Source organism: Phascolarctos cinereus, unplaced genomic scaffold (genome assembly GCF_003287225.1).
Source record: "Phascolarctos cinereus isolate Bilbo 61053 unplaced genomic scaffold, phaCin_HiC Scaffold_726;HRSCAF=1367, whole genome shotgun sequence".
Taxonomy (NCBI): Eukaryota; Metazoa; Chordata; class Mammalia; order Diprotodontia; family Phascolarctidae; genus Phascolarctos; species Phascolarctos cinereus.
This window is the reverse complement of record NW_027556098.1, coordinates 261,717,303-261,744,786: the sequence shown is the minus strand read 5'-3', so window position 1 is coordinate 261,744,786 and position 27,484 is coordinate 261,717,303. Positions and strand designations below refer to the sequence as shown.

At 38.1% G+C, this 27,484-nt stretch overlaps 1 protein-coding gene across 1 annotated transcript in view; it reads right to left on the bottom strand.

Moving 5' to 3' along the window:
* Window positions 1–27,484, bottom strand: part of CRYL1 (crystallin lambda 1) — a 179,095-nt gene that overhangs the window by 114,162 nt on the left and 37,449 nt on the right.

The following is a 27,484-nucleotide window of genomic DNA, read 5'->3' as shown; positions in this document are numbered from 1 at the left end:
AAAAAAAAAAAGGAGCAAAGCCATTGACCTGACGGGAAGACAGGTGTTATTAGTTATTCCAACAAGATCTTTAGCCTCTTCCTGATTCTGAAGCTCCCACTATCCCAATTTAAAGCAGATTTTTACCCCAAATAGGGCAATGATACAGACTGCAAAAAAACTCTTTATCAGTGGAGTGGAGGGACATGGTGTGGAGCTAACTCCAAGAATGAAAAAGTTTATAAAAAACAACAGACATAGCCAGTACCCATGAAGAAAGTTACTAAGGTGAACTGAACCGTCTAGATATGGAAGATTCCAGTAAGAGCTGGGATGTGTATTTCTCATGAGTATCCTAGGTTAAGCTATACAAATTAAATCTGAGGTCTCTGTCTACAGAAAGGTCATCAACATGTCCAAAGCAATAGAATTCCTTCTATCTAATGATGTTAGCGAAGAGATCATATCAGAGATAGTCTAAGAAGTCTTTTTTTTGTCAAAGGATTACATTCAATAAGGATATTTTTATGCATTTCAAAAATGTTACTTATTTCACTTACTTGCTTTCATTTTCATAAAGAAGAAAATAAAACATGGAAATAGGACATTTAAAAAAACTCAACAGGTTAATTTTTTTTCAGCAATCCTTCTAAAACATGTTAAGACTTCTTACTCAGATGACATATTAGACTTAATATATTCTAAATTCCCATTAAGAACACCTTAAAATTATCCTAAAGTCAGAAAAAAAACAACAAAGTATACATAAAGAAATAGTTTAGGACTAGTAAAGAACTGTCCTGAGAATCAGGAAATCAGTCTATTTACAAACCTATCACCGTCTTGCAGTGTGAATTTGGTTAGGGTATCCAGAGGCTAAGTGAATCAGTTGCCTATTAAAATGATTTAGAATCAGAACTCAAACATTCTACAAAATTCTTCTAGAGATAGGCATCTGTGAAAAAACCTTGCGATTCCTCACAGGCGGCCTTTAGATTGATTTTGTCCATAAAAGAAAATTCAATAAATTCAGTCAGTTCTCAAGAAAATGACAATCTAAAAAGGGGTGATTAAAATGAATATACCAATATTTTTAAATCCTTCCGGGCTCTAGGTGTGAGAATTCCCTTCATCATAGATGTATCCTCTGACTAAATAGTTCAAGGAAAGTTCTTTCACTAAGGGAACACAGATGATTATGATTCAGGGGCAAGATTTGAACCCAAGTCTTCCTGAGTACAAACCCAACAATCTACCAACTCTGCAGTGCTAACTTGACACTAACATACCACAAGGCAAAATTTGAGAAGTACAAAAGACATTCAAAGTGCCACAAGAAATTTGAAGAAAGGCTCACTTTCAAGTTGGAGGGTGATGCAGACTGGAAAAGGTAGAAAATGAAGTGAAATTTGGTCCAAAAGGAAAGGAAAGCCTCCAACAGAAGATGAGTAAGGAAAGATAACAACATTATCTACCTGTCCTCAATCAACTCAAAATTACCTGGTACAGCAATTCCTCTGGATACTGAAAGAACAGGCAGGTTCTGAATTACAGATATTTGAAAGATCATGGAGAAGACAGGTACAGTAGGACTGGAGAAAAGTAAACGTCACAATTCTCCAAAAAGAGATGAGAACAGAATTCACAAACTATAGGCCATTTCAATTCCTTGGGAATTCCTAATATGTATTTTTTAAACCAATTTATTATTTATTTTTAACATTCATTTTTAAAACATTTTTAGTTCTGAATTCTCTTTCTTCCACTCACCCCCTCATTACCCCTTGAGAAGGCAGGCAATGTGATATCAATTATACTTGTAATGTAAAACATACTTCCATATTAGCCATGTTGCAAAAAAAAAAAGGGCAAGAAAAAGAAAGTGAAAAAATTATGCTTCAATCTGCACTGAGACTTCATCAGTTCTCTCTCCGGAGGTGGAGAGCATTTTCATCTTAAGTCCTTCAGAAGTGTCTTGGATCATTGTTTTAATCAGAACAGCTAAGTCACAACTGATCACCTTTACAATGTTGCTGTTACTGTGTACAATGTTATCCGTTCTGCTTATTTCACTTCACAAGAGTTCATATAAGTTTTTTTTCTGAAACCATTCTGCTCATCATTTCTTAGAGTACAATAGTATCCCATCACAATCACATATCACAGCTTCTTCAGACATTCCCCAATTGATGGGCATCTTTTCAATTTCAAATTGTTTGCCACTACAAAAAGAACTACTATAAATATTTTTGTACATCTAGGTCCTTTTCCTTTTTCTTTGATCTCTTTAGGATACAGACCTAGTACCAGTATTGCTAGGTCCATATACACAGTTTTATAGGCCTTTGGGGATAGTTCCAAATGGTTCTCCAGAATGGTTATACCAGATCATGACTCCACCAATAGTGCATTAATGTACCTATTTTTCCACATCCCCTCCACCATTTGTCATTTTCCCTTTCTGTCATATAAGCCAATCCGATAGGTGTGAGGTGGTACTTCAGAGTCCTGGGATGTATTTTCAAAAAATAGCTAATAAATATATAGAAAAAAGGATCAGTGATCACCAAACATCAGCATGGTTTCATCAAAAACAGGACATGTCAGCATGACCTTACTTCCTTTTTGAAAGAGTTATTTACTAAATTGGTAAATCAGTGCAATGTGCTTTCAATTGAGTTTACTTAACATCTTAACAAAGTTTTTGATAAACTTTTATTCTTTTCTCATGGAAAAGACATATGCCAGCTAGTTGACAGTACAATTAGAAAGATTCAGAACAGGTTAAATGGTCATATTCAAATAGTAAATGTTAATTTCTTCTTGTCAGGAACCATTGAAAGGAGGTCACCAATGAAACTCGAAAGAATCTGTACTGGGGCCCACACTGTTAAACATTTTAATTAATGACTTAAACAGAAGTCTACACAAAGCCAAGCAGGATAGTTAACACACTCAATAACAGCATCAGGATCCAACCAAAAAGCTCATGACAGGCTAGAACAATCGTGAATCTAATAATATAAAATTTAACAGGGGTAAATGTAAGTTCTTACACTTGTAAAGTCTATTTTTTAACCCAAGTAAAACATGGAGAAGGTATAGTTAGAAAGCAATTCTTCAAAACGTATCTGGGGGTTTTTAGTGGAAAGCAAGCTCAGTATGAGTTAAAGATGGCAGCCAACAAAGCTAATGTGATCTTGAGTGCAGTAAGAGGCAAAGCTTTCAAGGATAAGGAGGTGATAGTCTCACTGTACTCTGTGCTGCTCTGAACTCCATCTCCCGCACCTCAGTCTGGGCATCAGTTTAGGAAGGCCATTGATAGGCTCCAACGGAAAACAGTCAAAATGTCAAAGGGCCTTGAGTCCATGACATAGGAACACCGGTTAAAGGAGTGGAGAACAGAAGACTCAGGTGAGATGTGATAGCTGTTTTAAGCATTTGAAAGACTGCCCATATGAATAATAGATTAAATTTCTTCTATCAGGAGGGAAGAACCAGGAGTAAGTCATGGAAGTTGTAAAGATAAAAAGTTAGGCTTGACATCAGGAAAATAATTAAAACTACCCATACAAAAGTGTAATGGGATTCCTAGGGAGGTAGAGAGTTCTACGTTGCACAATGAATAAAACACTGGGCAGGAAAACTCAAGCTCAAATATGGCTTCAGACATTTACTAATTGGGTGATTTGGGGCCAGTCACTTAACCTCTGTTTGCCTTAGTTTCCTCATCTGTAAAATAAATAATATTAAATTAATAACAAAATTTAAAAGTACCTACATTTCAGTGCTATTTTAACAATCAGAGTGTAAAGCACTTAGCACATACCTGGCACATAGTAAGCACTATATAAATGTTAGCTGTTATTGTTATTATTTTTCACTAGAGGTCTTCAAGTAGAGACTGGGTGATGATATTTTGAATATTTAGTAGTAGGGATTATTTTTAGGTATAGGTTGTACTAGATGGCCTCTGAGATCCCTTCCAATTCTGAAATTATGTGATTTTCTAACAGAGATAGAATGTAGCAGGAAAAGAAGAAAAGAGAATCCATTCCAGACACATTTGATGATATAAGCAGAGACCTGAAGTTATAATGCTGAACAAGAATGGTAAATGATAAATATGAATGTGTGAATGAAAAAATATTTCTTAAGCATCTTCCACATACTAAACACTGCTCTAGGTACAAAGTCAAAAACAAGAGCCATTCCCCTTATGGAGTTTGCATTTTACTGGGAAGGACTCCACACATCTAGGAGAGTGTTGGACTCTATTAGTCGACAGAGTATATGTGAATGGGGGTAGCATGAGGTAAGTGTGGAAAAGTAAGCTAAAGCAAGATCAAGGAAGAAAGTTCTGTCTTATTTGGTGGACAGTGGAAATCACTGAAGGATTTTTAGCACAGGATTCAGGACGACCTGAGTTCAAATCCAGCCTCAGATATATAACACTTACTAGCTGTGTGACCCTGGGCAAGTCACGTAACCCCATTGGCTAGCCCCCCATCAAAAAAAAAAAGCTGGCAGTGAAGGATATTTTCTTCCTCCCAATAAAGAGGTGTGGAATGTAGCATTCCATGGTCAGATATGATCAATATGCTGGTTTGTTTTGGTTAACTTCATTTCTTGGTTAGAAGGGAGGGTTGAGGGGAATGAAACACTGAAAGCCGTGCTAATAAAGAAAAAGCATCAATAAACCTTTTTTCCCCCTAGTTCCTCTCTTCTGGCTAAGGGCTCATATATAAATTCAGTGAGTGTCCCATGAAGAATCACATTGAATACTAACAGCATCAACATTCCAACCCTCGCCATGTCCACTTTCATAGTCATCTATGCATTTTCCAATTCTACTCGGTTAGTTGCAAAACACAGTTCACAAGGCTCTCTCTTCTGATTCACATCCCTCCTCAAAACTTACTTACATAAAGCCATTCCCTAACCATTCCAAAGATCCCCTGAGAGCCAAACTGCCTTGGATAAGATTGTCTCATTAGGGTGTTATCTGAGAAATATGAAACCTCAGGCTTACAAAATCTCCCTTGCTGAAATCAATCAACTTTCTTCCTGGATTTTTGTTTTCCATTGTTAAGTTGTAGAATGAAAAAATATCTGTTGTCCAGAATGATATGCTGTTGTTGGACTGACAACATATAGAGCTATCCTCATCAGCTTATAAAAGATGGACGGAACTGCAGATGGGCTGTGAGCTAGGTGTAGGTCTGAATAAGAGGAAGAGAACAGGCTAGACTGCCTTTGAGAAATTGTGCAGTGAGACTCCAAGCTTCATCCTGAAACAAAGGTCTATCTGTTTAAGATTAACATTTATCTAGTGATGCCATATGGCTATGAGCTTTGTGACACCACGGGCTCCAAAGATTTACATTGTGGGTTACCCAATGAGTAATAACTGCAACATATTACCAAAAAACAGCTGCACAGGAAGAAAGGCATAAAGGATATCATCAGAAAGACAGGAGAGAAGAAAAGGAGGTAGGTCAGTCACAAAACAAGATTTCTGTTCAAAATCTGTCTCAAATAGATCAATCAATAAAAATAGCATGCCATATTTTTTCCTCATTTTTATTTTTTCTTTTAGTTTTGTTGGTGGTTTGCCAGCATAAGACAACTGATTTAGAAGTAGTGCTTACATCAGTAACTAGCTATCTCCTGTTTGTTGAAATACAATCAATTTCATTTTTCATGATGACATTGGGTACTCACTATGTTCAACTTTTTCTGAAACAAATAACTCATGATTTATAAATTTAAGGTTTTTGTGTAGTGTATAAAGCTTTGGCCTATTTCTTTTTCCACACTTTACAACACTTTTGGCTATTCTTTCCCACTTTGCATTGATATTACTAAGTATTAAAGTATCTATTAATACAGTGGATCTCAAAATGGGGGGGGTCCCACAAGGCTAAAATGATTTTCATATTAATACTAAGATATTTTAATTTATACTGTTGCAACTATTGACAGCTATAACTCACATAAACAAAAGCTCTGTGAGAGGTTCTCAACAACTTTTAAGAGTTTAAAGGGGTCCTGTGACCAAAAAGTTTGAGACCTGCTGCATTAATATAATTTGGCATGCCTTTCAAGTTCTTCACAGAATTCTTCTACTACATTTCTTCCTCTACTGCAACAGATTTCAGTATAGAAGTTACAATTATTTTCATGATCTTCTCAAAAATTTTATTTTTTTCCAATTACATGTAAAAAATTTAACATTTGTTAAATTTGTTAAGTTTGTAAAATTTTGAGATCTAATTCTTTCCCCCCCCTTTCTTCCTTACCCTTCCTCCTTGAGAAGACAAGCAATTTAATATAAATTATACATATGCAGTCATTTTCGTGATCTTTTTGCAAATGCTTATTATGAACTTAATGATCAAGTGCCCCATGAAATTACATTTCTTTTTGGCTTTGAATATATAATAAACCAGGCCTTAATTTGCTTTTCCAAGAAGGGCTTTGAGTCATCCTTCCATTTAAAGGCAACTTCCTTTTGTCTTCTGGCTTTAAATATTAAAGAGAAGGAAGACTGATTTAATTCACTTACTAAGAAAGTGACTAAAATTTCTATGACCTTCACCCCAAAGATTTCACTGCTATGCAGAGACCTCAAGTAAGTAAAAGACAGAAAGAAAAAAAAAGTTCTAAATACAGCAAAATATTCAAAGCAAATCTTTTTGGAATAATTGTCGGTCAATAAACATGTATGAAACACCTATTAAGTGCCAGGCATTGTGCTAAGCACTGGAGACATAAAGGCAAAGGACAGTGCCTGCTTTCCAGGTCCTCACAGTGTAATGGGGGGGTGGGGGTGGGGGAGCAGGGAGACTATGCAAACAACTATGTACAAAGGGCAGCTAGGTGGTGCAGTGGATAAAGTGGCCCACCCACAGTCGGAAAAGACTCATTTTCCTGAATTTTACTTTGGTCTTAGACACTTACTGTGTGACCCTGGGCAAATCACTTAACCGTGTCTGCCTCAGTTTCCTCACCTGTAAAATGAGCTGGAGAAGGAAATGACAAACCATTCTAGTATCTTTGCCAAAAAAAAAACACCAAATGGGATCACGAAGAGTCAGACACGAATGAACAACAAATGCATAAACAAGCTTTGTACATATATGTGTGTATACATATATACATATGTGTATATATATATATATGTATACACACATATATATGATAAATTGGAGATAAAATGACAGAGTTCCCTCTATACTAGAATTGAGAGGCATTAAAAAGGTTCCTGTAGAAGGTGGAATTTTAGTGGCAATGTGAAGAAACTAGGGAAGCCAGGAGGCAGAGATGAGAAGGGAAAGCATTCCGAGCAGGAGGGATAGCCAGAGAAAATGGCATTTCTTGGCTATAGGCCAGTGTCACTAGCAAAGAACTGGAAACAAAGCAGATACCAATCAAGTGGGGAATGGCTAAACAAACCGTGGCACTTTAATATACGGTAACCCCACCTCACCCCCATCCATGGTCTCGCTGTCCACAGTATCAGTTACCCACAGTCACCTGTGAATTCCAGGAGAAGGGGGTCATAGGCCTGTGCAGGGAGGGGGCCAAAGATACACAGTAGATACTGGGGAGGTTAGGGGCAGGGGGGCAGAATGGAGCAAAGGTCTCCTCCCTTGGTGCTGAAGATCTCAAGCCAAGCCCCCCATCTGGCAGGGGCTGTGGTGGTGGTCTCTCTATGCCGCTGCACATAGCTTTCACTTGGAGGTTTTTGGGGGGGTTTTATTTCTTGGGGGGGGTGAGAGGTCATGCAATGCCAAGCTGAGGGGCAGGAGCAGAGAGAGCACAGTGTTGTAAGTTGACACAGGTGCTAAAAGTTAAAGTGAGAACTGTGTGTATAGGTATCTTTACTATCCCTGGTTTCAGGCATCCACTAGAAGTCTTGGAAGTTATCCCTCCCAGATAAGGGGGGACTACTGTAATGAAACATAATTGTACCATGAAAAACAATGAGTATGAAGAATCCAGAGAAGCATGAGAAGAATTATATTAACTGATGTAAAGCAAAATAAACTGAACCAGGAAAACAACATGCACAATGACTACAATAATGTAAATGGAGAAAACAACAACAAAGTACTTTTAAGAGGGTGGAAAGTATGGGTATAGAGTCCTGCCTCCACTACCAAACATGAGTGATGTGTTGGTTAGCTTTGCTAAACTTTTTTTTTTTCATCTTTCTTTTTTATTCTTTGTTAGAAGGTATATTCTCTAACTAGAGGAGAGGAAAGAGGGGGTAAGTATTTGGAAATAATGGTAATGTAACATGAGAGACAAAAGCAAAAATTTTAAAAGGTTGATTTAATCCTGTCAATAGTACATCCAGTCATTGGATAAGGAACTCACATTTAGAGCACCAACAACTGAGTTAATGATTGCAAATGGCCTAAAAATAGTATGTGATTCTTTGCACCTTCTTTTCCTTTAGCCTTTCCCCCCCATACTGCCACCATCACTTTGGAAGCACAAAAGAGCAATATGGGACTGAGGGCAATTCACCTTTTCCTTTATTTCATAGGTTACCATAACCAAAGAATCCATTATTACATGGTCAGCAAGACTATTGTGATGAGTTTTTCCATACTTAAATGGGCTGGTCCTCAGAAAGGAGACCTAGTCCACTGTAGCCATTCCTATATAATAGAACCTACCAGAGCTTGCATTCTGCTAACATAACCGCTGAAAAACCAGAGTCAACTCCAGGTTATGATGGGGCACAGAAGAGAACTTTGTGGAAGCTGAGATTCAAACTCTTTGTATATCTGACAGTTCATGGAAAGTCAAGGTAACAGGGTCATAATCAAAGGTTTTGATATACACCCAAACCTAATTGCCTCCTCTCTATGACATACACACTAGATTTTTTCTTCATTATTTCCATATTCCCAGAATAGAACTCTACCTCCAGTATACCCCCTCCTCCCATTTGTTAAGTATGAACTTATGGCCTGGCACTAGCATACAGTCAAAAGGAAGCCAATAATGAAAGATGAAGCAGAAGGAGCAATGACTCCCCCCCTTTTCTGGCGCTAGACCAATGAACACCACACCCACCCCATCTTTATCACAGCCCTGACAGCAAGTTTCAACTCAACATCAACTGACTCCAGTTTGTTTTATACAGAAATGGTTTGGGTTCCATACTCAAATCAGTCAGAGTTATGTAGATAGGTAGACAGACAGACAGATAGACAGGCTGGCTGGCCGGCTGGCGGGCCGGCTGACTGACACGGAGGGAGCAAAAGGAAGGGAGAAAGAGACAAAGAGAAAAATGAATTTAGATAGGAAGACTAACAAAGGAAAAGATCTAATCCACTAATTTCAATAATATTTCAAGTATAAAGGTACTGGGCCTACACTGTGTAGCCAGACACCTGTTTCCCCTGAATGTAGAATACTGCATCAATTCTGTATAAGGCCTAATGTATTTACTTGCCATAAGTGATGCCTAGAAGCAAGCCATTCTATATAGCTTGTGTTCTTAGTATAAAAAACTATTTTTGATTTCTAAAAGAATAAATCTCACCCATTATGATATTGTCTCAGGACCAAGGTTATAGGAAGATATACACTAATTACACAAAATGACAGTCTGATGATATGCCACCAAGCAATAGGGACATGTTGTTATTTCTTTTTTATATATATCCAGAAAATAATTCCCTTCCCCATGTTTGTAGCTCTGTTGAGTGAAAGACACTGGTTCCCTTTTCCTTACCTATAAATCAGTGGATCCTCTACCTACTTGGAATTTTATTTAAAAAATAATTTCAGTAATAAATTAAAAATTACAGATAAATGGACTTAGACACTATACAAGTGACCAGTTACATGACTACCAAAAGAGAATAGTCCATTTTTATGGATACATGTGTTATGATGCCCAATTACAGGGCAAGAACAATGTAGTTTTCATTCCCATGTTTTTGCTTAGAATTGCCTGAAACCCTGAGAAGTTAAATGACTTGCCTAAGATTACCCTAGCCAATAGGCATCACAGGTGGTATTTAAACCCAAAGTCTTCCTGACTCTGAGGCAGGCTCTCTGTCTGCTATGCCAAGTGTCTCTATAAAACTGTAAGTTTCAGAGCAGTCGCTGATCTGCAATGGTAGAGGGAGTTATCTCACTGGGGGTTCCAATGAAATCATAGGTCCAGCAAAAGAAAAAAATGATTTTGCTTAAAGCCCATAGTTCCCTCATTTGCATATCACAAGCACAACTAGACATCAGCACTGATTTTAATAGATGGTAACCTCAGAGAACATATGTTTGACTCTCCCTCCCACTCACGATGGTTTACCAGGGTAGGATTTAGGGATGAGTGGTAACGATTCTTTCATTTTTCTTTTACCTATGCAACACTGAAGACTGACCATATAAAAAGATAAGTGAGTGCTGTAAACAAATACAATTTACAAAAATGTATCTGGCCTGTATTTATAATTCAGTACTGTAAAGAGCTGTGATTTTGTCAATGTACATATTCCAACCTCTGACTCAGAACATAGTCTTTCTATTAGCTTTTAGTAGACTGCCTTCATGAGTCACCATGGCCAGAAATAATTTGTCATCTGGTAGTCAATGTTATGGGTATGAACCCTGCTGAACTTTAACTAGGCTGGTTTGCAAATGACACTCCTCTGTCAAGCTCATATTCAGAGACTTTCTACTTAGTTAGTATCTGCCAGAGACTATAGTTTAATTACATTAACATGTTCCTATTCACTCTCATGTCACCCTGAGGCCCCAGAGTAAGATTACAGGATACAGAGCTAACCAAACCTTAAATACCATGTAACTTAATGCCTTTATTTCATGGAGAGTAGTGGAGAACCATATTTAACAACGTGCATGATGCAGACACCTATAGGCACAGTCACCATGTCTAGTGGCTGCCATTAGTGGGTACTTCCAGAAAATCTTCAGTGCCCACTCTCCATAGAATTGATCATCTGGACTGGAAGAAACTTGAGTTAGAAGACAACAGCCCAGCTGGACAATTCAGTGGTGTGTGGGTGCTGAAACTCTACTAGAAGTATACATCAACAGCAACTCCTAGACTTTGGAGACACACACACACACACACACAGTGTCCCAAATGACTTAGTGTCATTTTAAACATTAACGGGTTAGCTAAATCCAGCTAAGCTCTGAGGGGCTCATCACCAAGTTGGATACAATGATTAATTTTTAAGCCTTGATAGGTTAAAACTGCACTAAGACTTTTGAAACAACCTGTACAGAAGATGATAGATACAGATATGCAAATATATCATACTTGTATGAATAAAAATCAGTAATTATTTACTGCATTCCTATTATGTTCTAGGTATCAATCATAAACATTTATTAAGCACCTACTGTGTGGTGGCAAAGACTTGGAAATCGAGGGGATGCCCATCAACTGGGGAATGGCTAAACAAGCTGTGGTATATGAATGTAATGGAATATTATTGTGCTATAAGAAATGATGAGCAAGCAGATTTCAGAAAAATCTGGAAAGACTTATATGGACTGATGCTCAGTGAAGTGAGCAGAACCAAGAGAACATTGTACACAGCAACAGCCATCTTGTGTGATGACTAACTTTCGTAGACTTAGCCCTTCTCAGCAACGCAAGGAAGTAAGATATCTCCAAAAGTCTCATGATAGAAAATGCTATCCACTCCCAAAGAAAGAGCTATGGAGTTTGAATGCAGATCAAAGTGTACTATTTGCTTTTTTTTTTCCTTCTGTTTTGTTTTGTTTCTTCTTTCTTGTGGTTCCTCCTTTTGGTTCTAATTCTTCTTTGCAACATGATTCATGTGAAAATATGTTTAATATGAATGTATATGTAGAGCCTATATCAGATAGTGTGCCATCTTGAGGAGGGAAAAGGGAGAGGAGAGAAAATTTAAAACTCAAAAGTTTACGCAAGTGAATGTTAAAAACTAAAAATAAATTAATAATATTAAGCACCTACTATATTCCGAAGGCACTGTGCTAAGTGCTGGGAATATAAAAAGAGGCAAAAGACACTCCCCGCCCTCAAGGAATTTACAGTCTAATGAGGAAGATAACAAACAAACATGTACAAACAAAGAGGATAAATAGGAAATAATCCAAAAAGGGAAGGCAATAGAATTAAGAGCAGTTGGGAAAGGCTTCCTATAGTTGAGGGCTCATTTGGTCACATACACAGCTCAGTTAGAACTATGGGGAGTCACTGTAGCTGCTCCATCAATATAAGCCAAAGTCAATCCTAGCTTGGGGAAGTTTTTTTTGTTTGTTTGTTTGTTTTAACTGCAAATGTCCAGCTAATGTGGCAGGATATACGCTAGTTCATAGGGCAGTCAGGTGGTATCATGGATAGTGCTGGCCTTAGAATAAGGAAAACCTGAGTTTAAAGCCTGCCTCAGACACTTACTAGCTGTGTGACCTGGGTGTATCATTCAACCTCTGTTTGCCTCAGTTTCCTCATCTGCAAAATTGAGAAAATAATAGCCCCTACTTCACACAGTTGTTGTAAGGACCAAATGAGATCACATATGTAGACTACTTTAAAGTAATATATAAATGTCAGCCATTATGAACAAATTCAACAATTCAACTCAAGAAAAACCTCTCATTAAGTTTCTACCATGTACAAAGCACTGTGCTCAATGCTGGGGAATACAATGGAACTTAAAGTCTATAGAATTCTACCCAGATAACCATAAAACACGAGAAATGCATTAGGAAGGTGAAAACCAATGGCCTACACGAGGTCCATGGGGAAAAACTTAAACTCAAAAAGGGTTTATTAGGAATTCTAAGCAACCTCTTGAAACCCAACTGAGAAAGGCTGATTAAAGGAAGGTTTACATAAAGCTTTATCAGTCCTAAAATACACACCAAGAGAGGCCCTCTCAAACAGTACAGAATCTCAGAGATGCTGCAGAAATTACGTGTCAATTAGACTCCAAGAAACCAATGCCTCTTTATGGTTAACATATCCAAGTATGAAGTTCCTTTCTACCCATGACCCTCCTCCACACACAAACACATACTTCTGAGTCCCAGGGAAAGTGCAGTCAGTAGCTGACTGACTCCTCAGCCAAAGAAACAAAACCAGCTACTCAAGTATCCCAAATGTATTCCCTAACACAAATGTGCAATTCAATGCTTGCTAATGACCCAGGCTTTTGAATGACAGGAAGATATCCACTGTGTGATACTGCCCAGATCTCCTTCAGTCCAGCTCCTCAAAGGTGAAAGTCAGAAGCCTGAAAGAAACCTTTTATGATTTTTTTGCTGTGGTTCACAGATATACTGGGCAACAATTCTTTTGGTGTCAACTTTCAAATTAAAATAAACACACAACCAAGGCTGTACAAGAGCAAGTAAGGAAGAAGACCGGGGTGTCTGGGGCACTCAGTAGACAATACAAAGCATGAAAAGCTAGAGGAAAACAATCAGTACTTTTCTCTAACTTCCTCCACTCCTGCATTGCCATCTTTGATGGTCCTTAGCCTTTATTAATACGTCACCCATAGACACAGAAATTAGGCCTTACACCACCCTAGGCTCTTGGAAAGCAGGGGCTCATTGTCTGCTCTGTCGGTGTTCTGTGTAAACAGTCTTCAGTAAACACTGACTGCCCCCACCAATGCCAAACTGAAACATCTCTTGGAAAAATGACTGGAGGCAAATATCTTAATTGTTGAGACCATCACTGTTTTCAAAGCATAAACTAGTATGATATGATGACTACTTGAACTGGAATGCTATGTTCCTGCTAGGGAACTGATATAGGTTTATTCTGTCTGTTGAATAATATCATCAAACAGCTTATGGAGCTGACCTGTTTCATTTACCCTGATTTAAAACAAACAAAAAAAAAATTCTTACAAGATACTTTATTTTTTGAACTTTGGGCACCAATCTTAGTCTTTAAACTTGTTATATAAGCAACAAACTTTTATTCATCACTTACTATGTTCCAGGCACTAAACTATGTGCTGAAAATGCAAACAAAGGTATAAACAGTCCCTGCCACATTCTAATGGCTGAGACAACACGCAGACAACCATGCGCATACAAGATATATTCAGGCAATCTCAGAAGGAAGGCAGCAGTAGATCACAATAAGTCTCTTTTTCATCCATGTGAACCTTATCCATATTCTCTTATGAATCCTCACGAAGGGGTAAAAGACAGTCACATAATATTCTGGGAAGCTTCCTCTATACCTCTTCACATTTCCTGGTTAGCACTGTAATTTGTGCTCTTGTTAATAACAGGCCTACCTCCTATCCCAGCTCTAGGGTTTTTTTTGTTCTGTTTTTTTTTAATTCTATTTTATTTTTAAATCAGCAAAAATCCACCTTTTCTCTCCCTTCCCCCTAAACCTTTCCCACCATTGAGAAGGGAGGAAGAATAAAACCCTTGTTAGAAATCTGTAGAGTCAAATATGACAAATTTTCACAGTGGCTAGGTCCATATACATACATATACATATACACATACACACACAGTCTCATACTGTGTTCTGAGTCCACTTGTCTAGCAGGAGATAAGTAGTACATTTCATCACTAGTCCTCTGGACTGTGGCTGGTCATTACACTGATCAGACTTCAAAATTCTAAGTTGTTTGTGGCCGTGAGGCCACAGGTTCCCCACCCCTGGATACTTTTGTCTTTGTATAAATTGTTCTCCTGCTTCTGTCCACTTCATTCTGCATCAATTCATATAAGTCTTCCCAGATTTCTCTGAAACTTTCCCCTCCATCATTTCTTACAGAAAAGTAGCATTCTATCACATTTATATACCATAACTTGCTCAGACGTTTCCCAGTTTATGGGCACTGCCTGATTCCCATACTTTGCTGCCTCAAAAAAAAGCTAATGTGTTCATACATCCAGAGAGTTTGTTTTATTTAAGACTAATCTCTCCCTTAATGTGCCCTTCCTTGGATTTCCCTCTCTCCCTTTTCCTTCCTATTTTCCTGATGGATGAAATGTATTTTTTTTTACCCATCTTTGTGTGTGTGTGTTTTCTTCCCTCCTTTGACCAGTTCAGATGAGAGTAAGGTTCAAGTGTAAGCCATTTCCTCCTCTGTTTGTAGAGACGTCTACTTGAACACCTTGATTATGTGAGAACTTTCTCCAACCTTCTTTTCCCTCTAGCATATTCCTCTCCCCTTCCCTTTTCATTGTTCTTGTAAGATCACCAAAACATTAAAAAATCATTCCCAGGCCTTCTGTCCAATTAGATACCCTCTATGATTTCTAATGATGATAAGGTTCAGAAAAGACACATAAATCATCTCCCCATATTAAAATGTAAGTAGTTTATCCTTGGTTAGTCCTTAATCATTGTTTATTGAATGTACCTTTTAGTGCTTCTCTCCCTTTTTTCTTTTTTTGGCTTTTTTTGGTGAGGCAATCAGGCTTAAGTGACTTGCCCAGAGCCACACAACTAGTAAGTTTCAAGTGTCTGAGATCCCATTTGAACTCAAGTCCTCCTCACACCAAGGCCAGAGCTCTATCTCCTGTGCCACTTAGTTGCCTGCTAGTGCTTCTCTTAACACCTGTATGTGAACTTCAGTGTTTCTATATAGCTCTGGTCTTTTCATAAGGAATACTTAGAAGTCTTCTAAATTCCTTTAAAAATCCAATTTTCCCCCTGTAGAATTATATCCTCTTTTGCTGGGTAAATTATTCTTTGTTGTCAGTAATTTCATTCATGACCTCAGTTGGGGTACTGGAGTGGTTTGCCATTTCTTTCTCCAGCTCATTTTACAAATGAGGAAACTAAGGCAAACAGGGTTAGGTGACTTGTCCAGGGTCACAAAGCTAAGCATCTGAAGCCAGATTTGAACCCACGATGATGAGTCTTCCTGACTCCAAACCCACCACTCTATCCACTGTGCCACCTAGCTGCCCCAAATTACCCCTGGCTATTAGCTTTTATCTTCTGGAATACTCCAAGTTCTCTGCTCCTTTATACTAGTGACTGCTCAATTGTGTGTGATCTTGACTGTGGCCCCTCAGTATTTGAATTCTTTCTTTCTTGCGGCTTGTAGTATTTTTCCTTTGACCTGAAGCTCTGGATTTTTGTTATAATGGTCCTGGGAGTGGGTCCTAGCAAGTTTCTTTCAGGAGATGACTGGTGGTGACCTTCTATTTCCACTTTGCCCTCTGGTTCTAAGAGCGGTGGGCAGTTTTCTTTTAAGATTTCTTGAAATGTAATGTCCAGGCTCTTGTTTTGGTCACAGGAGTCAGGTAGTCCAGGGATTCTTCAGTTTTTTCTCCACAATCTATTTTCCAGTTCAGTTGTTTTTGCTATGAAATACCTTAAGTTTTCTTCTAATTTGGGGGGAGGGGTTCCCCCTTACTTTATCTTAATAATTCCTGTCTCATGGAGTTACTGGCTTTTCTTTGAGCTATTCCAATTTTTAGGGAATTTGTTGTCTTGGTATGGTTTGTATCTCTTGTTTCAAGCTGTTCCAATTCTGTCTTCCATAACTCTCATTTCCTTTCCTATTTTTCCCTCTAGTAGTCTCATTTCATTGACAAAACTCTTGCTTCCTCTCTTTCAGGAATTCTGGTTGAATCCATGCCCATGCTGTCTTCCTCTTTGAAGCTTTCCTTGCAGATAGATTATAGTCATTCTCTTTCTCTGGGTTTGGTCTTGAGTGTTCCTATCACCATTATAGTTTAAGGCGGGATTTTTTTTTTTTTATCATTTGCTCATTCTTCCAGCCTACTTCCTGACTCTGGACCTGATGCTAGGGCTGATCTTCTGTAGAGAAGATCTAGACTGGTCCTGCTGCTGCTTTCTTGGTATTGAGTGTTGCATTATTCCAGGAGCTCAGGTACAGCTCAGGCTTGTAACCTACAAGCTTTCAGTGCTCCCAAAGTGATTTAATCCAGGGCAAAGTCTGATTCTTATATTACATACATACACACATCTAAGCACTGCGAGTTCCTGATCTGGGTTGGGGTCTGAGCAACAGTAGACTGCTGCTGCACTCAGCTACTGTCAGCCAGCTGGGAAGCTCTAATGGATCAGAGTGACAGAGCTGCAGGCTCCCCTTTGGTCTGGGATGCCTGCCTTGTTCATTACTCTGCAGGCTTCAGACTGTTCTGGATGCAGGAACTATGACTCTGCCCTGCTCCTTGGGTCTGAGCCACACTGCTGCTTCTGAACTTGCTCTTCTCTTGGCACACTGCCTAGAACCATATCTGGGACAGGTTGGGGGGTAAGGGGGAGAAGAGAGCTACAGGTCCCCTTTCCAGTCTGTACTGCATCTGTGACCCAGAAGTGGGTAGTAGGCAATAAAGCTGATAGTACACATGTTCCCTATCACGGTACCCTGGCATGGGTCTGGGAGTGCCCCAGTATGGGTTTAAGACCCCTTCTTGCCCTGGCTCACAGCCTCTTCCTGGGTACTAGTGTGCTCTGTTCAGCATGCTCTGCACCAGGCCCTAATTCTAGTGTCTGCAGACTTATCTTATTTGTCTCCTTATTCCAACCTGAGATGGAAAAATGACTGACTCACTATGACTTTTTCTTGGATTTCCCCATCCTGATCCAGTCTGGTGAATGTTCTAATCTATTTGGAGAAGGGAGTCCTCATCACATTGCTCCCACAACTCTGCCATCTTGGCTCCCTAAACCACTACAATCTCTTTTATACTTTTCTCAAGTGCATGTCACAATTGGCAATACACTTGTCTATTACCCTTCATGTGACCTACATTTTGATTCTTCAGAGACAATCATATGTCATCATTTCCAGTCACTGGAAGAATATTGCTATCAAAAATGTGGGTTAAGGGCTAGGTGACGCAGTGGATAGAGCACCAGCCCTGGAGTCAGGAGGACTTGAGTTCAAATCCGGTCTCAGATCAGAAACTTGACACTTACCAGCTCTGTGACTCTGGGCAAGTCACTTACCCCTGATTGCCTCACCAAAAAATGTGTGTGTGTGTGTGTGTGTGTGTGTGTGTGTGTGGTGTTTTATTTGTTTGTTTCAGGGAGAAGCCTAAGGTTTTGAAAGCATGGTATAATTTCCCAAAAACAAATACAAATTATAAAAACATTAAAATCATGACAAAGTTTCTGCATAGCACTGAGTAACATTAATTTATTTACATAGCGATTTAAGTTAACAAAACTCTCCTCATAACAATCCTGGAAGGAGGTAGTACACGTATTATTATATACATTTTACAGATGAAGAAATGCAGCTCAAAAAGGCTAAGTAGTTTTTGCCCACAATCCCATAGCTAGTGTCAGAGTTGAGCTACAAATGCAGGTCTTGAAGTATGGTGTAGTGGAAAGCGTCATAGGTTTGGAGACAACTCACCCTCAGTATGCTGTTTTAATCAAACCAATTGTTTATATCATCATTTTATATAAATTGTTTTCCAAGATGACTTTGTTTTAATTTGGTGGAAATTGAGGTCAATTATCCTACAGTTTTGAAAAGTGCAGATTTCATCTTAGGGACTCCAAAAAGAAATGACCAGGACTCTCCTGCTCACATAAGATGATTGACACTTGTCCCTTTAGGAGTCATGAGGAACCTGATTCAAACACAGTCCTATTTAACATCATGCCACGTAACTCCTTTTCTTTCTCCTTCCAACAGGAGCCTGCCCTCATGGTCTGCAGAGCCATCAGGGACAAGAGTTATTCAAGATTTTATTCTTTCCTAAATTCTACTTCCCTGCTTGAAAAGCAATCATGCATGGAAAATGCCATCCACATCCAGAGAAAGAAGTATGGAGTCTGAATGCAGATCGATCCTCACTTTTTTTCTCTTTTGTTTCTTCTTTCTTATGACTTTTCCCTTTTGTTCTGATTCTTCTTTCACAACATGACTAATGTGGAAATATATTTAATATGATTGTACACATATAACTTAGATTGCTTACTGTCTTGGGGAAGGAGGAGAGAAGGGAGGCAGAAAAATTTGGAACTCAAAATCTTATAAAAATTATCTTCATATGTAATTGGGGGAAAAATACTATTAAGTGGGAGAGGGAAAGCAATCAAGCAAAAGACATCTTTTACTGCTTCCTCCTTCCTTATCATCTAACAATGTTATACATACATGGTACAATTCCAGGAATGCTATGAAGTAATCAAAATAAATAAATTAAGGTCCTATTTTTTGCCAGAAATGGACAGCACAAATGTAGCAACATATAGAAAGATGATATCTAAGACAAATCTCTTGTAAGAATAAATATTTATTGTATCACCTTTGTAATTTTCTGCTAGAAGAATGAAAGTTCACAGATGCATGGGTAAGGATGGACATTCACAGTAGCATCAGCTATAAATAAATGAAAAAGCATTTATTACGTACTTGCTGTGAACCAGGCACTATGTTAAGCATTAGACATATAACTATCAGGAGACAAGAGAGTCTCTGCTCCCAAGGAGTATACATTCTAATAGGAGAAGACAACATATACAGGGAAGCTACTGTTAGAGGGGGACTATGACTGGTTCCTGGCGAGATAAAAGCTCATATACAGGAGCCCAGAGCCCCAGGAGCAGGAGTCAAAGTTCCAGTGAAACGAAGAGAACCACTGAGGGAGTAGCACAGTTTGGAGCTGGCCAGGAAGTTATGGAGTCAGTACTTCCACTCCTATCATTAGCATTGTTATGACCTATTCAACTCTGAATAGCAGTGGTAGACCTGGAGTCAGCTAGGAAGACCTGAGTTCAAATCCAGCCTCAGACCCTTACTAGCTGTGTGACCCTGGGAAAGTCATTTAACTTCTGTTAAATCTACTTAATCCACTGGAGAAGGAAATGACAAACCACTTCAAGTATCTTTGCCAAGAAAACTCCATGGATAGTATGGTCTACAGGGTCATGAAGAGTTAGACATGACTAAACAACTGAATGACAATAAAACCACTTTCACACATCTAATTTCATGCTCATTCTTGAAATCAGAAGCACAAGAAAATGGATTAACATGGAAAATGTTTCCTAAGGTCTCACTGACAGCTACATGCTCAGAGAGTAGATTTAACTACCATCCAACCTGCCCCCGTGAGGAGGTGGTGCTCTCTATGATTTAGGGAAGAAAAAAGCTTTTTCTCAATCTTATCCAGTCTTTTCTCCTCCGGTCCCTCTGCTATTAATCTCACGAAAGCACAACTGCAGTTTTGTAAACCTCCTACCCAAAATATTTCAGAGCTCCTTCATCAGATTCATATCCACCTATCAAATAAAATACAAACTTCTCAGCATGGCAGTAAGAGACATGATCTTACCTTTCCGTCCTCACTACTCTCTATGCTCTAACAAACTGGATCATTCACAATACCTCCACCACCCCTCCGAGCCTTTCCTTATACTGTTCTCTTTCACCCCAGAGATGCTGATCCAACTCCTACCCATCACTAAAGGCCTAGCTTGAAGCTCCCTCCGCCATGAAGCCTGCCCTAGCTGGAAGTACTCTCTACCTCTTCTGAAATCCCAAAGTGTTTTGTATCATTTATTGCATTTTCATTTGATCTCAGGGTACAGTGACATATCTAACTCACTTAAGGGTAGAAGCCATGTCATATCCATATTGGTGTTCCCCATGGCATTTAAATAGAAGATGCTCAATAAATTTTTGATAAATGAACTGTAGAGAACAACCTGTTTTTTGGCAACACAAAGTAAATCAAATCCATCTGGTAAAATGTCATTAGTCCAAAGAACACATTATAAAACTACCTGAATTTTAAAAGTAGCAAGCACTTTGTGATTAATGTCTTATTTAAATTAAAGCCATCATCGAGTATTTGAATTGCTGTCATATAGAAGAGACAGCATAGATCCAGAACTGAAAGGGACCTCAGAGGCCAGCTAGTGCAACACGCTCATTTTACAACTAAGGAAATGAGCCTAGAAGGGTTGGGTTACTTTCCCAAGGTTATACACGCTTAAGGCGCAAGATTTGAATCCAGCTTCCTCTGATTCCACAGATACTTACCCATGCATCTGTGAACTTTTATTCTTCTAGCAGAAAATTACAAAGGGGATACAGTAACATGCAAAAAGGAATATTTAGGTTTGATGTAAGGAAAAACTTCTAACAATTTTTGTTGTTTTTCAGTCATTTCAGTCACGCCTGACTCTTTGTGACCCCATTTGGGGTTTTCTTGGCAAATACACCTCAATGGTTTGCCATTTCCTTCTCCATCTCATTTTACAGATGAGGAAACTGAGGCAAACAAGGTTAAGTGACTTGCCCAGGGTCACACAGCTAGTAAGGTCACATTTGAACTCAGGAAGATCAGTCTTCCTGATTGCAAGCCCAGCACTCTATCCACTGAGTCACCTAGCAGCCCTTTCGAACAATTAGAGCCATCCAAAAACAGAATGCACTGCCTCAGGAATGAGCAGGCTCTCCCTCACAAGAGGTCTTCAAGCAAAGACAGGATGACCAAATATGTGGTAGAAAGTACTCCTGTTAAGGTCTGGATTAGACGAGATCACCACCAACGTCCCTTCCAACTGCTCAATTCTGTGATAAGTCATCAGATGATTTTAAGTGGAGAATTTCTAAAACCTTGCACTTAAGTCTACCACTTCGATTTCATTGCAGATTCATTTCTTTTTTTGTTTGTTTCCTAATCGCATCAAGCGAAGTTCTGACACACACACAGCACACCAGAATTTTCTTTGCTCCATGAAAATTGTGCATTCCCTTAAAGGTGGCTGCAAAGCAAACTCTGTTTTCCCCATCATTTTTGGTGACCTTTCCTGTCACTGGTATGAGGTAGAGCAGCAGGACACATCCTGTTTTCCCTCCTGTGGTTTTCCCTTCCTGTGTGTCTGCAGTTATGTCTCGTGTCATGTCACAATGATGGAGTTTCTTAATAGTGACAGAGGAGATCCCAGAGTCCACACTAAAATCAAAGATGCTCCCGCAGGAAAAAGAATCATAATAGAAGATGAAAATGTGTGTGGTATTGGGTCATCAGTAATGCTTTTGTTAACCTCTGCATTGTTTTTCCAGTTCTTTCACCTCCATCACAGGCCCAAATGCCCCCCTTCACACAAACACACACACCCTCCCCTATACTACATTCTTTTCTCCATGCCTTTAGATTCCTTGACTCCATGTTTTTATTTCTCAAATCTTGGTTCTCCTCTTCCTCCTTATTTTAATATTCCTGAGTTGAGCTTTCATAGCTTATTTCTCAAATAAGCATTTCTGTATAGCATAAAATTTTATTTTTGTTTTGTTTTGTTTTTTGCTAGGCAGTGGAGTTAAGTGACTTGCCCAGGGTCACACAGCTAGTAAGTGTCAAATGTCTGAGGCTGCATTTGAACTCAGGACCTCCTGACTCCAGGGCTGGTGCTCTATCCACTGCGCCCCCTAGCTGCCCCTAGTAGCATAACATTTTAAGGCCTGAAAATTCTTTAAGGCTATGGTTTGGTGTTCCTTTATCAATTCTAAAAGTTTTTAATCATATAAAAGTGAGTATACCTAACTCAAGAGACAGTAATGGTAGCAACTGTGTTTCAGGAGCCTTAAATGTTTGTCATGTTTTGTTTTTAAATTTTAAGGTTTGGAGGGAAAAAAAATAATTTCCATTAACAATGGGGTAAAAACTAAGAAACCACGGATAGAGCACCGGCCCTGAAGTCAGGAGGACCTGAGTTCAAATTCAGCCTCAGACCAAACACATGACACTTACTAGCTCTGTGTGACCCTGGGCAAGTCAGTTAACCCCAATTGCCTTAAAAAAAAAAAACTAAGAAACCAAACTTAAATTCAGAGGCTCAGATAGTTTCCAACTTTTTGGAAACTTCATACTCTAAAAACTAATAATTTTAGTTTGATAATACTGTATTTTTTCCCACAAAGATTAATAATTAAATCTACAGTCAACATATAATTTATATCATAAAAGAATAATATAGTTAAAAATTATTTCCCAACCTTTAGAATATAATACACCCTATTTCCTTTTTTTTATTTTTACTAAATTGATTCCAGCCTGATTTCTTTTTAAATAACCACATAACCAGACCAGTAAAAATCTAATTTTAACACGACTATGCACTGCTCCGTGTCAATGTAACAGAATAGCACAACAATAATATTAAGACTCTCAGTGAATTAAGGGGAAAAGTACAGTCAATTTTATTGGTTTCAAAACCAGATGTTCTACTTTCATTTTAAAAAATCCCCTCTTAATTGGTAAAGCATAAGGATTCCCTTAATTATTTGCAAGAAAAAATAGATTTGATGAAAGATGTAAAATGTAATATTTTTATAAAATTTAATGAAAATTTAAGTTTGGGTAGTAAATTTCAGCATCCAAAAGTACAACTACATGGCTAGGTGGCTTTTTAACTTTTCAGTAGTTCAGGATATGATTTGCTGAAAGGCAGATTAACCTAATTTCACAACGTCATTGATATTTCCCATTCTTTGGCAGTCTTGGAGATCTCTAAAATCCCTATTTTCAATTAATTATTATATGCATCATGGCTAAAAGCAAGCCATAAAACTCTAAAAAAAAAGAATCAGTTCTTTTGACAGACATTCTGGGATCGAATTTTTTTTTTAACTAACATAAAAGATTTTCTTGCCAGGCAAGATTTGGTTTGAAATATTGTAGTGAGGTCTGGAATTTCAAGTTTCAAGCTTGCATGCTGCTACATTTTAGCAAAGCATTGGGCAATTTTTCTGACCCAAATAACCTCTGGGATTTGGGTGGAAGATTCATTTTTAAGAAGAGAGAATGCATTCAGATTTCCATGACTTTGACCATAGGGACTCTAGGGCTTATTATCATACCTATCATGAAATTTGTGTTGTTAACCAAAAAAGAAATTATTTGCCTTATCCACAGGGTTCTCTCCTTTCATTAACTAACTCCTTGACATATGAAGAGTAAGTGATAACCAATGTCATCGAACCACAGAATCTGAGGATTAAAGGGGACCTGGAAAAAACATGTAATCCAATGTCTTCTCAACATAGAGAAATGAGTCAAAGATGAACTGGATTGTTGAGAACACAGCATTGTCATTTAGCAGATACCTGGTTAAAAAATATATCTCAAGAGGAAAAGATGTGGTTTTAGAGGTATGATACACAGGAAGCATCCATCAGTAACAAAATATACCAGATTTATTACCATTATTTTTAAAATCTACCCAAGAATCAATCAGCCCGGACCACTCAGAGCTTTTCTTTTGCTTAGATCTACGGTTTGCTTACTGGTGTTTTTTTTTTCCCTATGGAATACAAAAAAATATATAAGTACAACAAAGATGTTAACTGCACAAAGAGAGCATCTTAGCACGGTGACTTTTTTCCTCTCATTGCTATTTGGTGACTGAATAGAGGCACTTGGGCATTTTTTAGTACTTACTGTATGTCAACACATGTAACCATAATGGATCCAAGCATCCCCATCATACAGACTTATGTTACTATGCCTATACTATATATACCAGCTTATGCCACTGCTCAAAGCAGGTCCTTTGTGATCTTTTTTATTCATAAACACTTAATTGTGCCTATAGATAGTAGATATCAGAATAACTCACAAACCTCTCTAGCATAGCAAGAGAGTAATGATTCTTTTCTTGAAAGTTATTCTCTAAGAGGCTGTGGATTAATTCTTCTAGGTATACCAGGTAAATTCATACAATACAAGAACAATGGGTGAAATTTCAAAGGGTGGATGTCAAAGAATTTAAGATGGTCCTAGTGGCATCATTAAAAATTAAATCAGAAACAAAACAACACGGCCAAACAGTATGAACTTCAAAAGCCACTAAAGACAACAACTATATGACTGCTATTTGGGGTGGTTTACCCCCACAATAGTTATCATGTAATTCTAAGTACCAAAGAGCTTATGATGTGAACACAACCACAGAACACTCCCCAAATAAAAATACTTTATCAAATGTACTTTGTTGTACAGATTGAGTTCATACTCAGTATATGTTTATGGTATGTCATTTATCTAAGTTTATATCACTAGATGATTTATTAGTTTATATATTAGTAGCCCATCAGTGCCTTAAGCATTACTCTGATTTCTAGTGTCCCTGAGGGGGTTACTTATAATTACTTCTACTGGATGGCTACTGAGGTCCCTTCCCATTTCAAATCTATGGTCCTATAATAACACATTCCTATAAACAAAGGTTCTTAAGCAAGAGTCCACCAACTTTTTTTTTTCAACAGTCTGGTAAATATATTTCAATATAATTGGTTTCCTTTTCAATCTTTTATTTTATGCATTTTAAAATATTATTCTGAGAAGAGGATCCACACGCTTCACCAAACTGCCAAAGGGAGGTCAGGGTAGGGGGTGGGAGGGGTAGCCATGAATAAAGTCTACAACCCTTGAGACAGATTTTAAAATTTAAAAAGCACCTTCCTCAAAACATGCCTTGAGGTAGGTAATAGGAGTACAAAAGAGAAAAACTGAGGCTCAAAGAGGTTAATGGAAGCTTCTAGTGATCAAATTTCTGGGTGAACATAAAAGAATGATAAAGTTCCATGAGAATGGTGTTGAAATGGCTTGTCTTTGTCTATGTAGCTAGCCCCAGTGTCTTGTACACAATAGGAACTTAATACACATTTTATGTTCACCTTCGGTTAGCTGTCTTCACTTCTATCCCTCTGTCTTTTAAAATGTCTTTCTGAAGTCTGATTTCACTAATAAACCACACTGGTCTTATTATATACCTCACCCTTTTCTTATTCATGGGAAACGACAATAGCAGTATCCACAAAATCTTGTTCTTTGGAGCCTCCCATCCCTCTTAAGCCAACTTCTCTTTTATAGTCAGTGCCTAGGAATTCCACAAGTTTATATTCTTCTGAGGGCAGCTTTTTGAGCTATGTTGGGGTTAAAAGATCAAAGGAAGAATGACACCTATTTGGCACTGGCAAGAAAATCACAATGCAATGGAGAAGAGTATCTGACCCCCAACTGGTTTCTATCTTTTCTGCAAGGAGAATGATCTTCAGACTGTAAAGGACAGAAAAATAAATAAATAAAGCCTGTAAAAAGGGAGAAGATGCTGACAGCTCACACTGCCCCCAAACGAGGGCTTAGACACACTATATCACAGGCAGCAAAATAATGTGCAAATGTTCACTGACATGTTCTCAATGATTTCTAAAAAATTATAAAGATTCAAAGAACATCAGAATTGGAGATGGGTAAAGGTCCCAAACTTTAAGAAAAGGAAAAAGGTGACTATTTCACATTATATATAGGCTGGTAAACTTGACAACAAACTTTTTTAAAATTCTAGCAGAAATTATTAAAGGGATAGTTAATGAGTATTTAGAAACAAGGGGAGGCAATAATTATAAGTCAAAATGGGTTAAAAAAAGAATCTTAAATGGCTAGACTAATTTATTTTTTTAAATAAGTTACTAGCCTGATAGATAAGAGAAAGGTCAGTCATTGTATGTCAGGATTTCACAAGGCATTTATTTAACAAAATCTCTCACCATCGCTTATAAACAAGATGGGATAATGCAGGCTAGATCACTGATACAGTTAAGTGGTTTTGGAGATAGTTGAAAAGACCCAGAAGAGTGAAGAATGATGGATGCAATGTTATTCTGGAAAGAAGTCTCCAATACAGTACTCCAAAGATTTGTTCTGTTCAACATTTTTATCAATAAGTAGGGCCAGGGTGGAGAACCTCAGGCCTCTAGGCCACAAGTGGCCCTCTAGCTCCTCAAGTGCAGCCCTTTGACTGAATCCAAACTTCACAGAACAAATCCCCTTAATAAAAAGATTTGTTCTGTAAAATGTGGACTCAGTCAAAAGGCCGTAGCCAAGGACCTGGAAGGCCACATGTGGCCTTGAGGCTGCAGGTTCCCCACCCCTAAACTAGGGGATGACAACCTTATCAAATCTGCACCTAAAACAAAGCTAGAAGTGATATAAATGCAATGGATAATAAATTTGGTACCCAAAAGTATCTCAATAGTCTGATCCTATTGGGTTGAAGCTAACAAAATGAAATATAACTGGGATAAAGACCTACATGTGAACTAAAAAAACAAAAACTCTACACTACACAAGTACGGTATAGGAGAAATAAGGCTAAAAAGTAGTCCATGTGAAAAGACCTTGGTTTTTTAGTGCACTAGTTAAAAGTCTTAAGTAAATGAAAAGGTATTATTATAGACTTTTCAGACCTTTAATCATCTATGTAAATTAGCAAAGAGATATAATTTTACCGCGGTAGGGAGATGATACACAAAATAAACAGAGGAAAATCACACTGTCACTTTCTATCTGGAGAATATATGATTATTTATTTAAAAGGAAAGGGCTCCTAATGCCCTAACATTACCACAACGTTTATTTTATTGATGTTAGAAGCTGTTTAAGATGCATTATACAAAGAGCATTTCCTTTTTCATAGTTTTATAAGAATCTTAGTCAAATACACCCCTTAAATTACTGCTTCTTG